Source organism: Macaca mulatta, chromosome 13 (genome assembly GCF_049350105.2).
Source record: "Macaca mulatta isolate MMU2019108-1 chromosome 13, T2T-MMU8v2.0, whole genome shotgun sequence".
Taxonomy (NCBI): Eukaryota; Metazoa; Chordata; class Mammalia; order Primates; family Cercopithecidae; genus Macaca; species Macaca mulatta.
Genome location: NC_133418.1, coordinates 86,446,431 through 86,459,572, shown reverse-complemented (window position 1 = coordinate 86,459,572; position 13,142 = coordinate 86,446,431). Strand labels below are relative to the sequence as shown.

Genomic DNA, 13,142 nt, shown 5'->3' with positions numbered 1-13,142 from the left:
TCTGCTTCCTTGCCTTTCCTAGCTTTCAAAGGCCACCTGCATTCCTTGGCTTGTGGCCCCTTCCTCCAGCTTCAAAGAAAACAGCAGAGCATTGTTGGGGTTCAAAAAATAACATCCCAAAATGAAGGTCTCAGAAGCAGCCTCAGAAGCAAAAGTCACAAGATTTGTAACCTCCTCAATTGCTCCTATAGATAACATCACTATTGTAAAACCTAAAATTGGTGTTTGAGGGTATCTTTCAGACTTTTCATTTTGACGAACCAGCTGGTGCCATCCAGAACAGTTAACCCATTATCAAGAAACTGTCTCAATTGGTCTTGTGACCCCCTACCCAAGAACTGACTCAGCACAAGAAGACAGTTTCAACCCTCTGTGATTTCCTTCCCAACTCAACCAATCAGCATACCCATTCCCTAGCTCTCTCTCCACCAAACTACCCTTAAAAAACCCTTGCCTTTGAGTTCTCAGGGAGGTGGATTTGAGAATTATCTTCCATCCTTTTGCTTGACTGACCCTGTGATTAGTGAACTCTTTCTTTGCTGCAACACCTGCTCTTCTCAGTGAATTGGCTTTTCTGGGCAGCAGGCAAGAAGAACCCATCAGGCAATTACATTAGCATTAGATCATAATCTTTTTGTCCAGTCATATTTCTACATGGCTGTCCATACTTTTCTGAATCTAAGCATAAACATGGACAATTTTCCCTGTATCTTTGGGTCTTCATTCTGAAGGCTCTTGTGTTATACACAGAGCCTTAAATAAATAAGCCTTAAACATGTTTATATGCCTTTTCTCCAAGTAATCTGCCATTTGTGAGTTGATTTTTCAGCAAACCTTCAGAGAGTAAAGGGGAAATTTTCCCTTGGCCCCGACAGTTTCGACAAAGTTATCTCTTCTTCCATCTTTTAAGGATTCTTGTGATTACCTTGGGCCCACCCAGATAATCCAGGATAACTTCCTCATCTCAAGATCCTTAACTTAATCCAAGTACTTTTTGTCTTATAAAGTAACATTTGCACATGTTCCGGGGATTAGGAAATGAACCCCTTTAGGGGGGCCATTATTCTACCTACCACACATCACTTCCTACCCCAATAACACTGCCACCATCTCCTTCATTTGGAGTCACCAATACACTCTTAAATGCATAGAAGAATCACAAAGTATTTAATGAGGGGAAGAACAAAAGAGAGAGAAGAAGAAGGAGAAAATAAAGAGAAGGGGAGAGAGGAGAAGAAAGCCTCTTCCCACAGACTCCCTGAAGCAAAGGATGCCTTTCATTCCCAGTCTCTTACCTAGTTTCCTTGACCCCAGTATTTCCCCCTGCAAATCATTCTTGGCCTTGCTGTTTCCCTTTGCCCTTGTTATTTGCTCTGTCTATAATTTCAATCTCTATTTCCTAACAGTCACCCCCACTCTACCCCAACCCCTACACAGAGCACCCGGCTAAGTCCTGTTCCTTCGGGTCTCAGTTGAGATGCCCTTTCCCCAGGAAGCCTTCCCCAGCTCTCAGGTTTAGGTCTCCTGGGGTCTCCAGTGGGTGCCATTGTACCTTGCTCTTATCTGTCCTAGCGCTTATCTCATAAGTAATCTTATCTGTCCTAGCACTTATCTCATAAGTAATCATAAGATTATCTCAAAGGTAATCATCCATTCTCTTGTCTACCTTCTGCTCTGAGCTTTCAACACTTTGAGAACAAAGTATGAATCTTTTTCCATGTTTCCCCCCAAGCACATTGTAGGGCTCAATAAATATTTTCTGAATAAGATTTTTAAAAATAAAATAACACTTCTTTTCATTGAACCTCTTTGGAAGCCAGATCTGATCTAGTTGCTTATGTTCAATGCTAGCCCCAGGTCTTGCTCTTTATTGATGCTTATTGCCTATTGCTGGCTTGATCGGAGGGTATGGTGACAAAGTCAATAGATGCATTCCAGTGGGAAGGGAGGGGGCAGTAAACAGTTCAGGGCTTCTCAGTTGGTCCCAGATCAGGAAGGCAACTGAGGACAAGTCCCTGGCAGACAGGCCTGGAAGATTTTCCAAAACTGGGATCCAGAAGAGAGGTTTCCCCTCTCAGGTCACATAGGCAAGGCTGGACTTTGCTGTCTGTAATTTCATCACTGGCCAGAGCAGGATTTCTGAGATGTAATAAGAATTCCAGGACAGCACACATGAGGCAGCAGCTGGCCGGCAGCCTTATGCTAGATGAAGGCTGGGTAGCAAGGCAGTTCCCCAGCAGGGACACATGCTAGGGCGGCCCACATTCCTTTCTGCTCCACCCGCCATAACCCACCTCCCCTTCTCCCTTCTCATCTGTATTTCTGAATGCCAGGCCCACTCAGGCCAGACATTTAAGAGACCACCACCAAACTTCTAGCACCTTCAACAGTTGTCAAGACTGATGAGAGAAAAAAAAAAAAAGACAAGAAAACAAATTGTTAGCAAATGACTCTTCCTCATCTGTTTTGACACATGAAGGATTGACAAAACCATACTTCGTCTCCTTCAGGAGTTAGTGTGGCCAATGCAAATCATATCAAAAGTACTCATTAATTTAGTTTCTGTAGACTAGAAGATAAACAAGTATCTCTTTCTCTTTCTTCCTCTCTTTTTACTTTAAAATAAATAAAATAAATATTATAGGACTTTCACAGTCAAAGTCAACTTTTCACTTTCTTTTCAAAAATTTCCTGGAAATTTTTGTTCTGGTTTCTTTTCACAGTTATATGATATTTACTTATTTGTTTTTCTCTCAGTGAACATTTAGGTTGTTCTGGGTTTTTTCTTCTTTCAAATAATTCTACAATATATTCTTCTGCATATCTTATGTACACATGGGAGAATCTCTTAAGTGGAATGATGGTTAAGTACTTCCACATCTTTACTAGATAAGTAATTACTAAATTACTATCCAAAATGGTTGCATCAATTTATACTCCCACCCACAATGTACATGTTGCTCTGTATCTTCTTGAATACTTTGGCAAATGGTTGTTTTTACCAGTCTTATAGATATAAAATGGTACCTTGCTTTGCTTTAATTTACATTTCCCTGACAACTACTGAGATTGGCATCTTTTCATATATTTGTTAGCCTTTTAGATTTCATCTTCTGTGAATTACCTGTTCATCTCTTTTGCCTAATTTCCTATTGAGACATTTACCTTTTTCTTATCAATCTACAGTTTGGATTGCATATAAATTTGTCTATATGATTTGAATCCTATAGAATGCATTTGATTCTGAATCATATACATTCGGAATAATAGTCCTTTTTTTTTTTTTTTTTTTGGTAGAGATGAGGTGTTGCTATTTGGCCCAGGCTGATCTCAAACTCCTGGCCTTAAGCAATCCTCCCACCTCAGCCTCCCAAAGCTCTAGGATTATGGCGTGAGCCACCAGTCTAGTACCCACTAGTACCCAGCCTGGATACTAGTCTTTTGTTGTTTATAGGCTATGTTCATTCAAGTCTTCCAAGAAGCAGAAATCAAAACAAAATTGGAAGTGCAAGACAATAATGGGGGGGTAACACCTGTGCAGGATAATGGGGAAAAGGGCAGGCATGGTTGGGGAGGGTTTTCAGACACCAACGCAGGTCTTTATGCCTGTGAAAGGGAAGAAGAGGAAAGAGAATTGGGTAGGAAAAGCCTCCATCTGCAGGGCACCTCTGAGAAATGGGGAGCCCCAGAAGAAAGTTTGCCTTTTAAAGAAGTCCCACATTGAGCAAGAATGAGCAAGTTCGAGACCAGCCTGGCCAACATGGTGAAATTCTGTCTCTACTAAAAATACAAAAATTAGCCGGGAGTGGTGGTGGGTGCTTGTAGTCCCAGCTACTCAGGAGGCTGAGGCAGGAGAATGGCGTGAACCTGGGAGGCGGAGCTTGCAGTGAGCCGAGATCGTGCCACTGCACTCCAGCCTGAGCAACAGAGGGCGACTCCATCTCAAAAAAAAAAAAGAAAAGAAATTTATGACACCGAACCTTCATATCATAAATACATCTATCTATCTATTAAAGAATACCTAGGCCAACCACGGTGGTTCACATCTGTAATCACAGCACTTTGGGAGGCCAAGGCAGGCGGATCACTTGAGGCCAAAAGTTTGGGACCAGCCTGGGCAACATAGTGAGATCCTATCTTTACCAAAAAAAAAAAAAAAATTAGCCAGGTGTGGTGTCACCCACCTGTAGTCCCAGTTCCTCAGGAGCCTGAAGCAGGAGGATTGCTTGAGTCCAAGAGTTCAAGGCTGCAGTGAGCTATGATGGTGCCAACTGTACCCTAGCCTGGGTGACAGAGAGAGACCTTGTCTCTAAAAAACCCTAAGAACAAAAACAAAAACAAAAAGAATACCTAAACAAGTTTTATAATTTTCTTCATAAAGGTCATGTATATATTTCTGGTACCTTATAGCTTTTGTTTCTCTTACAGGTGTTAGCTTTAAATTTTTTTATTTTCTAACTGTGGTAGGTACCTTAAAATGCAAATTAATTTTTGTATAATGACTTCTATCTAGTAACTTTGATGTGTTCTCCTATAAATTTTATGAGGCTCTCTTTTACACATCTCTGGAAAGTTTGGATACTTATGTACCAGAGCAAAAGTCATCAGCATGCACATCCCCTTGGTGACCAAAGCAGTCCAAGCAAAGGACTAACTTGCAAACTCCCTTGGCTAAACTGCTGCAGCTTGTTCCTAAAGCTTACTATCCTATTGACATATGCAACAGCAACGCCCCCTTCTGGAGACCTGCCAGCAAGACAGAACTCTCCAGGGAGAAAGCCCTCGTGCTTGTTTAGATCAAAGATCCAGACCAAGTGGCCTAGCTTGAGGTCAGCCTTGCTGTTACAAAACAGAATGATCCCCAGGCAAAGGGCTCAGAGCCAGCTGGGTTAGATGAGGGGCTGCCTGGGTGACCTGATTAGAGGATGGTGTTTCTTGATTGGCCACATCCACTCTGTCCTTCCACTCCTCCGACTTGAAAAGGCCTTAGGGACATCAGAAAGCAGGCCAGAAGGAGGAGGCAGTACTGCATGGAGAAAGAGTTACCGTGAAGCCCGCTGAACACCCCTATTCAGCCCGCAAGCTGTTCCCCAGCTAGGCTTCCACCCAAAGCTTCCATCTGGCTTGATTGCTGGGGGCAGTTGGCAGCTTCAAGAGACCTGTGAGGCCAGGAAGATGCATTCCATAGCTGTTGGCTTTGAGGTCATCCGATATGATGCTAGAGAAAGACAGAGAGAGGAGGATGAAGAGCTGATGCCCATTTGTTGGGCACTGGCATCTCATTGGACCCCAGCTGTCTCCGTGCAATGGCCCAGAGGCAAGGTGACTTTTCTAGAGATCCCATTTCCCCTTAGAGAAAGGCCATTTCTCCATTGCCTACTTGGGTGTATAGGATAATGGCCTGATGTGAAGGGCTAGGTTTTATTTCCATGTCTATCAAAGCTGAAAGCCAGTGGGGCAGAGTAAAAAGTAAATGAACCTCAGACAGACCTGAGTTCAAATCCCTGTGTGAACTCAGGCAGGGTGTAATCACCTCTTCTGAACTTTTCTTTCATCCTCTGTCTAAGGGAGAAGAAAATACCTTCTTTGTACGGTTGTTGAGATGATTAAATTGAAATTAAATCATGTACATCGCAGCAGAGTGGCTGCCTGATAAAGCCGTTTTTAATCCTTAGAAGGATAATCACTGAGTCACCTCTCTAATGGATGTGGCATACTTGCCAATCTCAACCTTTTCCCAGTGAACTAAGAAATGTGAGTTCTCCTGAAATGAGAGGCAGCCACTAAGCCCTGTGTTGTGTGCTCAGGATGGGGTTTATGTATATGTGGTAACTCATTCTATTCTTATGACCACCCTGTGAGGTGGATAGAATGGATATTATAGCCATGCTGCAAATGAAGAGACTGAGGTTCAGAAAAGCACCGTCATGTCTTGAAGTCACGAGCAGGATATCGAGAGCAGAGATAATAAGTTGTGTGCGTCCTTTCCAGAAGCCTTTGCTGTGCTGCCCAGGTCATTACCCTTCTCCTGCCTTGACAATCTAGTCCTAGACCTCAGGTAATCCCATAGGTTTTTTGTGTGTGTTTTTTGTTTGTTTGTTTGTTTGTTTGAGATGGAGTCTTGCTCTGTTGCCCAGGCTGGAGTGCAGTGGTGCAATCTTGGCTCACTGCAACCTCTGCCTCCCAGGTTCAAGCGATTCTCCTGCCTCAGCCTCCTGAGTAGCTGGGATTACAAGCACGCACCACCACGCCCAGCAAATTTTTGTATTTTTACTAGAGACGGGGTTTCACCATGTTGGCCAGGCTGGTCTCGAACTCCTGACCTCAAATGATCCACCCGCCTCAGGATTACAGGGCGGGTGGGATTACAGGAGTGAGTACTGGGATTACAGGAGTGAGCCACCGCACCCGGCTTTTTGTTTTGTTTTATTCTGTTTTTAGAGACAGAGTCTCACTCTCTGTCTGGAGAGACAGAGTACAGCGACACAGTCATGTCTCACTATGTTGCCCAGGCTGGTCTCTAACTCGCAGCCTCAAGCAATCCTCCTGCCTCAGCCTTCCAAAGCACAGAGATGACAGGCATCACTGTGCCCTGCCTTAACCCCCCAGTTTTTAACTTAGCTCTGGGGCAATCCTGATCTCTCTTTTTCAGAGGATAAATTAATTATTTCAATTGCCAGGAGCAACAGTTCATTGACCTACATGACCCTTCCCGGCTCTAGTGTTAACAAGAATTGACTGAAAAGCTATGGTTTTTTCTATTCTCGCTTTTCCTAGGAACTGCCATTCTGTGTAATGTCCATGAGCTGGAAAGTACAATCAAATAACATTAAAGAGGCAAGAAAGGCTCATGGGAAGAAAAAAAGGGCAAAAGAAGCATTTTTATAGGAATCAGCAAATCAATATTTAAACAAAAAATGATTGCTCTTATTATATACTGTCTTTACTACAATGATCTGTGCAGCTGCTGGTCCCTTCATTCATTTGTAAGGTTCTGGAGGGAAAAGGTCTGTGTCTGTGTTTAATCTTGTTGTTGTTGTTGTTGTTGTTTTGAGATGGAGTCTCAGTCTGTCTCCCAGGCTAGAGGTGCAATGGCATGATCTCGGCTCACTGCAAGCTCCGCCTCCCGGGTTCACGCCATTCTCTCACCTCAGCTTCCCGAGTAGCTGGGACTACAGGCGTCCGCCACCACGCCTGGCTAATTTTTTGTATTTTTAGTAGAGACAGGGTTTCACTGTGTTAACCAGGATGGTCTCGATCTCCTGACCTCGTGATCCAGTCGCCTCAGCCTCCCAAAGTGCTGGGATTACAGTCATGAGCCACCACGCCTGGTCCTGTGTTTAATCTTCTGCTACACCCGGCCTGGTCTCTAGCATGTACACAGGTGACCCAAGTGACCCATAGAAGGAAGGAATCCGTGGCCCATCCTCCAGAAATGCCTTCAACTCTGGCTTTCAGTTATGTCTGACATTCTCACTATGAGAGTTTCCGTCTCTTGGAGGCTGTTCCCTTCCACCAGGTTAACCAGATCCCACCCCGAGCGGAGCAGGACACCATGGGGAGAGGCCGTGGAAGAAGAAAGTCAAGGGAAAAGCTGACACATAGGACACGGTCAGTCCTGTGAGGGACCCAAATGAGAATACGTGCTAGGACATGGAGCATGGTTCCAGCACCCATAGGAAGGAAGAAAAATCCCTGAGAAGACAGACATTGCTCACACCATCATTCTGGCAGGACTAGTTTGGTTCCATGCTGCAACCTGGGCTGCAAGGTTGAGCAGCTCCGGGTAGTTCCTGTGTGAATTGAGATGATGGCCTTGGTCTCATTGAGATGATGGACTACTACAGACCTCTGGGGAGTCCAGAGTACTCTTCAGAGCAGGAGATGCCCAGAGCCTCATTCCACCAAGGCAGGTCAAGAGGCTACTGATGTATTATTTCCCATTTGTTTCGCTTACTGTTTTGATCATTGACTTACTTAGTCATTCATTCATTAACATACTTATCCCTGTTTTGTTACAAAATGGATTTAAGGTGAAACTAATTTATCCAGAGCCTCCCAAAGTGCTGGCATTACGGGTGTGAGCCACTGCGCCTGGCCTAGAAGATATAATATTTTTTAAAGTTAACTCATATCTATCCTCAATTGCATTCAATAATTTAATTCAACAAATAATTTTTAAATGCCTAACTCTATAAACAGTGAGACATCAGTGAAAAGACAAAGATGGACCCCACCTGAATGTACCTTATAGTCTAGCTATGGACAAGTAACAGACAATTTCAATATAATTGCACACCAGTTACTTCATAATTCTAGTTTTGTTTTTGTTTTTGTTTTTGTTTTTTTTGAGTCAGAGTCTTGCTCTGTAGCCCAAGCTGGAGTGCAGTGGTATGATTTTGGCTTACTGCAGTCTTCACCTTACAGTCTGAAGCCATCCTCCCACTTCAGCCTCCCAAATAGCTAGGACTATAGGCACACATCACCACATCTGGCTAATTTTTTTAAAATATGTTGGTAGAGACAGGGCCTCACTATGTTGTCCAGGGTGGCCTCAAACTCCTGGAATTAAGTGATCCTCCCATCTCAGCCTTCCAAAGTGCTAGGATTACAAACATGAGCCACTGTGCCTGGCAAATCTTACTATCAGTCAGTCCCTAACTACTGCAACAATTAGTGTTCATAGCCATTTATATTTTATAGACTCTAATGACATCTCACTAATTGTCATACCATTCCTCAACAACCAAAAGTTGTTCTCCAGAGCAAGGCTGGTGCAATGGCAGCCCTCTGGCCCCACCCCCAGCCTTTGCTGCCCAACAGCCTGCTGCTACCACCCAGGCAGTGGCCTTCAGTGAGCTCTCCCCTTAAAATGAAAGAACTTACATACAAACATATGAGAATGGATGTTACAGCAATCAGTAGACAATTTTTAATGCAGCTTGCCAACTACAAGCAAGCATGGGGAAGTAGCTAAATTTGTGGAGACCCATTCTCAAACAAGGTCTAGTTATGTTTAGCTCAGCTCATCCAGCTTCCTTCAGAATTCAATTGAACAAACTGCCCCCAGGGACTGACTAGGATTCATGGGATATCTGTGCCTCAGGACACCCACGGGAGCCAGGCTTTCTCTAGTCCAGGATCCTCTGTGCTGGCTCCAGGTGAGAGTCCCTTGTTTCACCTGCTTCCACCCCATGTGCAAGCCAGGGTTTCTTCTTGCTTGAGGAGATGCTGGTGATTCAGGTCCTTCCTGGGTTTACGCAGAAACAGACCCTGGTTCTCCTGACCTTCTAAGCTATGTGAAAAAAATACTGAACTCAAGCCATCAGATGTTTTACAGTCCTATTTAGAGGACTATGGGAAATTCATTTGACTTCTAAGAGCCAGAGTTTTCTTCCTAGGGAAATAAAGATTCTGCTAGCAGCCCTGCTATTCTCCCTGGCTGGCTGCAAGGCTCAGAGCCTTGTGAAGTGTACAGCCCCGTGTGGAGAGAGGGAGGGATTCATGCTCACACACTCATCTTCTGCTGGGATGCCTAGTTCCCCTGGCTGTGTGTTCACCTGCATCCTAGAGGCTCCACTGTGGTCAGGATCAGCTCTAAGTCAGGATACTTATAGTTATATGAGTTAAAATTACATAAGTTTAAGCTGGTCTCGAACTCCTGACCTCAGGTGATCCACCCACCTCAGCCTCCCAAAGTGTGGGGATTACAGGCAGGAGCCACAGCACCCAGCCCTAGATGTTTTAAATGGAATATTTAGTGTCCCAAACCTAGATTACAATCTGAAGAAGAGTAGAAACAGACCTCTGTATAAACCAACATAAAACTGAAGCCAATCTCAGGTGCTGGGTCAGGGTTGAAATCTCGTGCTCTCCCAGCTGTGAGCGATGTTTGAGATAGTCCAGGTTAATCCCCGCCTTTTAGAGATGAAGAAAGGGAAGCCTGGCCACTGGCTCCACATCACCCCTAAAGGTAATTGTCAGGCCTCTGCGCCCAAGCCAAGCCATTGCATCCCCTGTGACTTGCACGTATAGGCCCAGATGCCCTGAAGTAACTGAAGAATCACAAAAGAAGTGCAAATGCCCTGCCTCGCCTTAACCATTGACATTCCACCACAAAAGAAGTGAAAATGGCCGGTCCTTGCCTTCAGCGATGATATTATCTTGTGAAATTCCTTTTCCTGGCTCATCCTGGCTCAAAATCTCCCCCACTGAGCACCTTGTGACCCCCCACTCCTGCCCGCCAGAGAACAACCCCCCTTTGACTGTAATTTTCCTTTACCTACCCAAATCCTATAAAACGGCCCCACCCTTACCTCTCTTCGATGACTCTCTTTTCGGACTCAGCCCGCCTGCACCCAGGTGAAATAAATAGCCATGGTGCTCACACAAAGCCTGTTTGGTGGTCTCTTCACACAGACACGAATGACAGTAATAATAAACCAGGGCGCAGGAACCACATTCCTCATCTCCCCAAGTCAGAAGCTGAGGGTAATGGCTGATATTTGGTTTTTTTTGTTTGTTTGTTTCTTGAGCTTTAAACTTTTTCTGAGTGTGTTTGGATTTTGTATATAAGTTATAAATATCCTGACGTAGATTCTTTCCTTCACAAAAACAGAGAACAGCTAAGATCACCCAGCGAGTAAAAGACAGAGGCTGAGTTGGTGCACAGTGTGAGGGTTATAGCAAGAATTGGGGAAAAAAAAGATGTATTTTTTTTTAACTTCCTTGAAAATAGTGGTAGGATACACAATATTGAAGGAGAAGAACAAAGTTAGAGGACCTACAGTATTTGACTTCAGTACTTACTATAAAGTTACAGCAACCAAGACAGTGTGGTATTGGCAAAACAATAAACAAAGAGCCGGGCACGGTGGCTCACGCCTGTAATCCCAGCACTTTGGGAGGCCAAGACAGGCAGATCACTTGAGGCCAGCAGTTTGAGACCAGCCTGGCCAACATGGTAAAACCCCATCTCTACTAAAAATACAAAAATTAGCTGGGCGTGGTGACACACACCTGTAACCCCAGCTACTCAGGAGGCTGAGGCAGGAGAATTGCTTGAACCCAGGAGGCGGAGGTCACAGTGAGCCGAGATTGGGCCACTGCACTCCAGCCTGGGTGACAGAGCGAGACTCCATCTCAAAAAAAAAAAAAAAAAAAAAAAAGAATAAAGAGATCAATGAAACAGAATAGAGATCCCAGAAACAGACCCATATAAATATATAAATATAGTCAATTGATCTTTGACCAAAAAAACAAAGGTAATACAATGGGGAAAAGATAATCTTTTCAAAAAATGGTACTGGGACAACAGGACGTTTACATTCAAACAAATGAATGAAGATATAGCTCTTATACCCTTCACAAAAAATTAACTCTAAATAGATCACAGATCTAAATGTAAAACACAAAATGATAAGATTCTTAGAAGATAACATAGGAGAAAATCTAGATGACCTTGGCTTTAGTGGTGACTTTTTGTTTTGCTTTGGTTTATTTATTTATTTATTTGAGACAAGATCTCTGCGGCCCAGGCTAGAGTGCAGTGGCACTGCCACAGCTTACTGTAGCCTTGACCTCCCAGGCTCAAGTGATCCTCCCACCTCAGCTTCCTGTGTAGCTGTTAACTACAGGCACATGCCACTATGCCTGGCTAATTTTTCTGAAATTATTTGTAGAGATAGAGTCTCTCTATGTTGCCAGGCTATCTTGAACTCCTGGGCTCAAGTGATCCTCCCATCTTGGCCTTCCAAACTGCTGGGATTACAAGTGTGAGTCACTGCACCCAGCCAGGTTATGACTTTTTTGACATGACACCAAAGGTGTGATCTGTGAAAGAAAAAATTGATAAGCTAGACTTCATTAAAATTAGAAACTTCTGCTCTGTAAAAAATACTTATGATAATGTAAAGAGAAGCCACACACTGGGAGAAAACATTTGCCAAAGATGTATTTGATATGGGACTATTATCCAAAAACGTAAATAAAACTATTGAACCTCAACAGTAAGGAAACAAGCAACCAATTAAAAATGGGCCAAGACCTTAAGAGACACTTCACCACAAAAGATATACGGGTGACAAATAAGCATATTACAGATGCCCCACAATGTATGTCATCAGGAAAATGCAAATTAAATCAACAATGAGATACCACCTACACACCTTTTAGAACAGTGAAAATCCAGAACACTGATGTAAGGTACCTTGATGTGCTTTGGTCAAGGAATAGGCCGAGGCGGGTATCCAGGCCTGTGTGAGTCAGCAAGTTTGGCACGCAGGCGCACACCTCCACTTGTTATATAACCTGTTTGTGTAAGTTCATACTTGACTTGGAGCCACAGTTGTCTGTAAAAGGTATAACTGCCCTGTTAACACTGTGCACCAGAGACATGGCTCTTGGACTCGGCACGCCTCAGCATGGCTTGACATGGTGGGCGCACAGGTGGCCAGAGAAAGAAAGAGTGAGTCAGAGCTGTCCGTCTTTGCAGATGGACAGAAGGAGCCAGGACATAGCTCAGCTCACTCGTGCCCAGAGAGAGAAAGAGTTAAGCTGCTCACCCTGAAGGCAAGGGAGAGCCGGCTACGCAGCTGTGTGTGGGAGCCGCCAGACTAAGCAGCCGAGACAGGGCGGGCAGTGTGAGAGAAAGCTGTTGATGAGAGCTGCTGCTGAATAAAATCATCTTTCACCTGCCTACAGCCCCCCGAGTGCTCTTTCTGCTCATCCAGCCACTCCCTTTGGATTCAGCATAATATTTGGCCTAGTCGTGAACCTGACAACTGACAACATCACATGCTGGCAAGGATGTGGAGCAAAAGGAACCCTCATTCATTGCTAATAGGAATGCAAAGTGGTATGGTCACTTTAAGGATAGATTGGCAATTTCTTACAAAACTAAACATATGGTTACCATACAATGTAGTAATCATACTCTTTGGTTTTAACCCAAAGAAGTCAAAAATTTATGTCCACACAAAAACCTGCACATGGATGTTTATAGCAGCTTTATTCAAAATTGCCAAAACTTAGAAGCAACCAAGATGTCCTTCAGTAGGAGAATGGATAAATAAACTGTGGTACTTTCAGACAATGGAATATTACTCAGCACTGAAAAGAAAGGACCTATCAAGCCATGAAAA

At 43.9% G+C, this 13,142-nt stretch overlaps 1 long non-coding RNA gene across 1 annotated transcript; it reads right to left on the bottom strand.

Moving 5' to 3' along the window:
- Nucleotides 1-4,143: 4,143 nt before the first annotated feature.
- LOC144333792 (uncharacterized) lies at nt 4,144-12,589 on the bottom strand. Its single transcript, XR_013402849.1, has 3 exons — nt 12,168-12,589; nt 5,047-5,218; nt 4,144-4,319 (listed from the first exon to the last, which is right to left on the bottom strand). It is a non-coding gene; the product is annotated as an uncharacterized LOC144333792 (long non-coding RNA).
- Between the last annotated feature and the right edge of the window lie 553 nt (nt 12,590-13,142).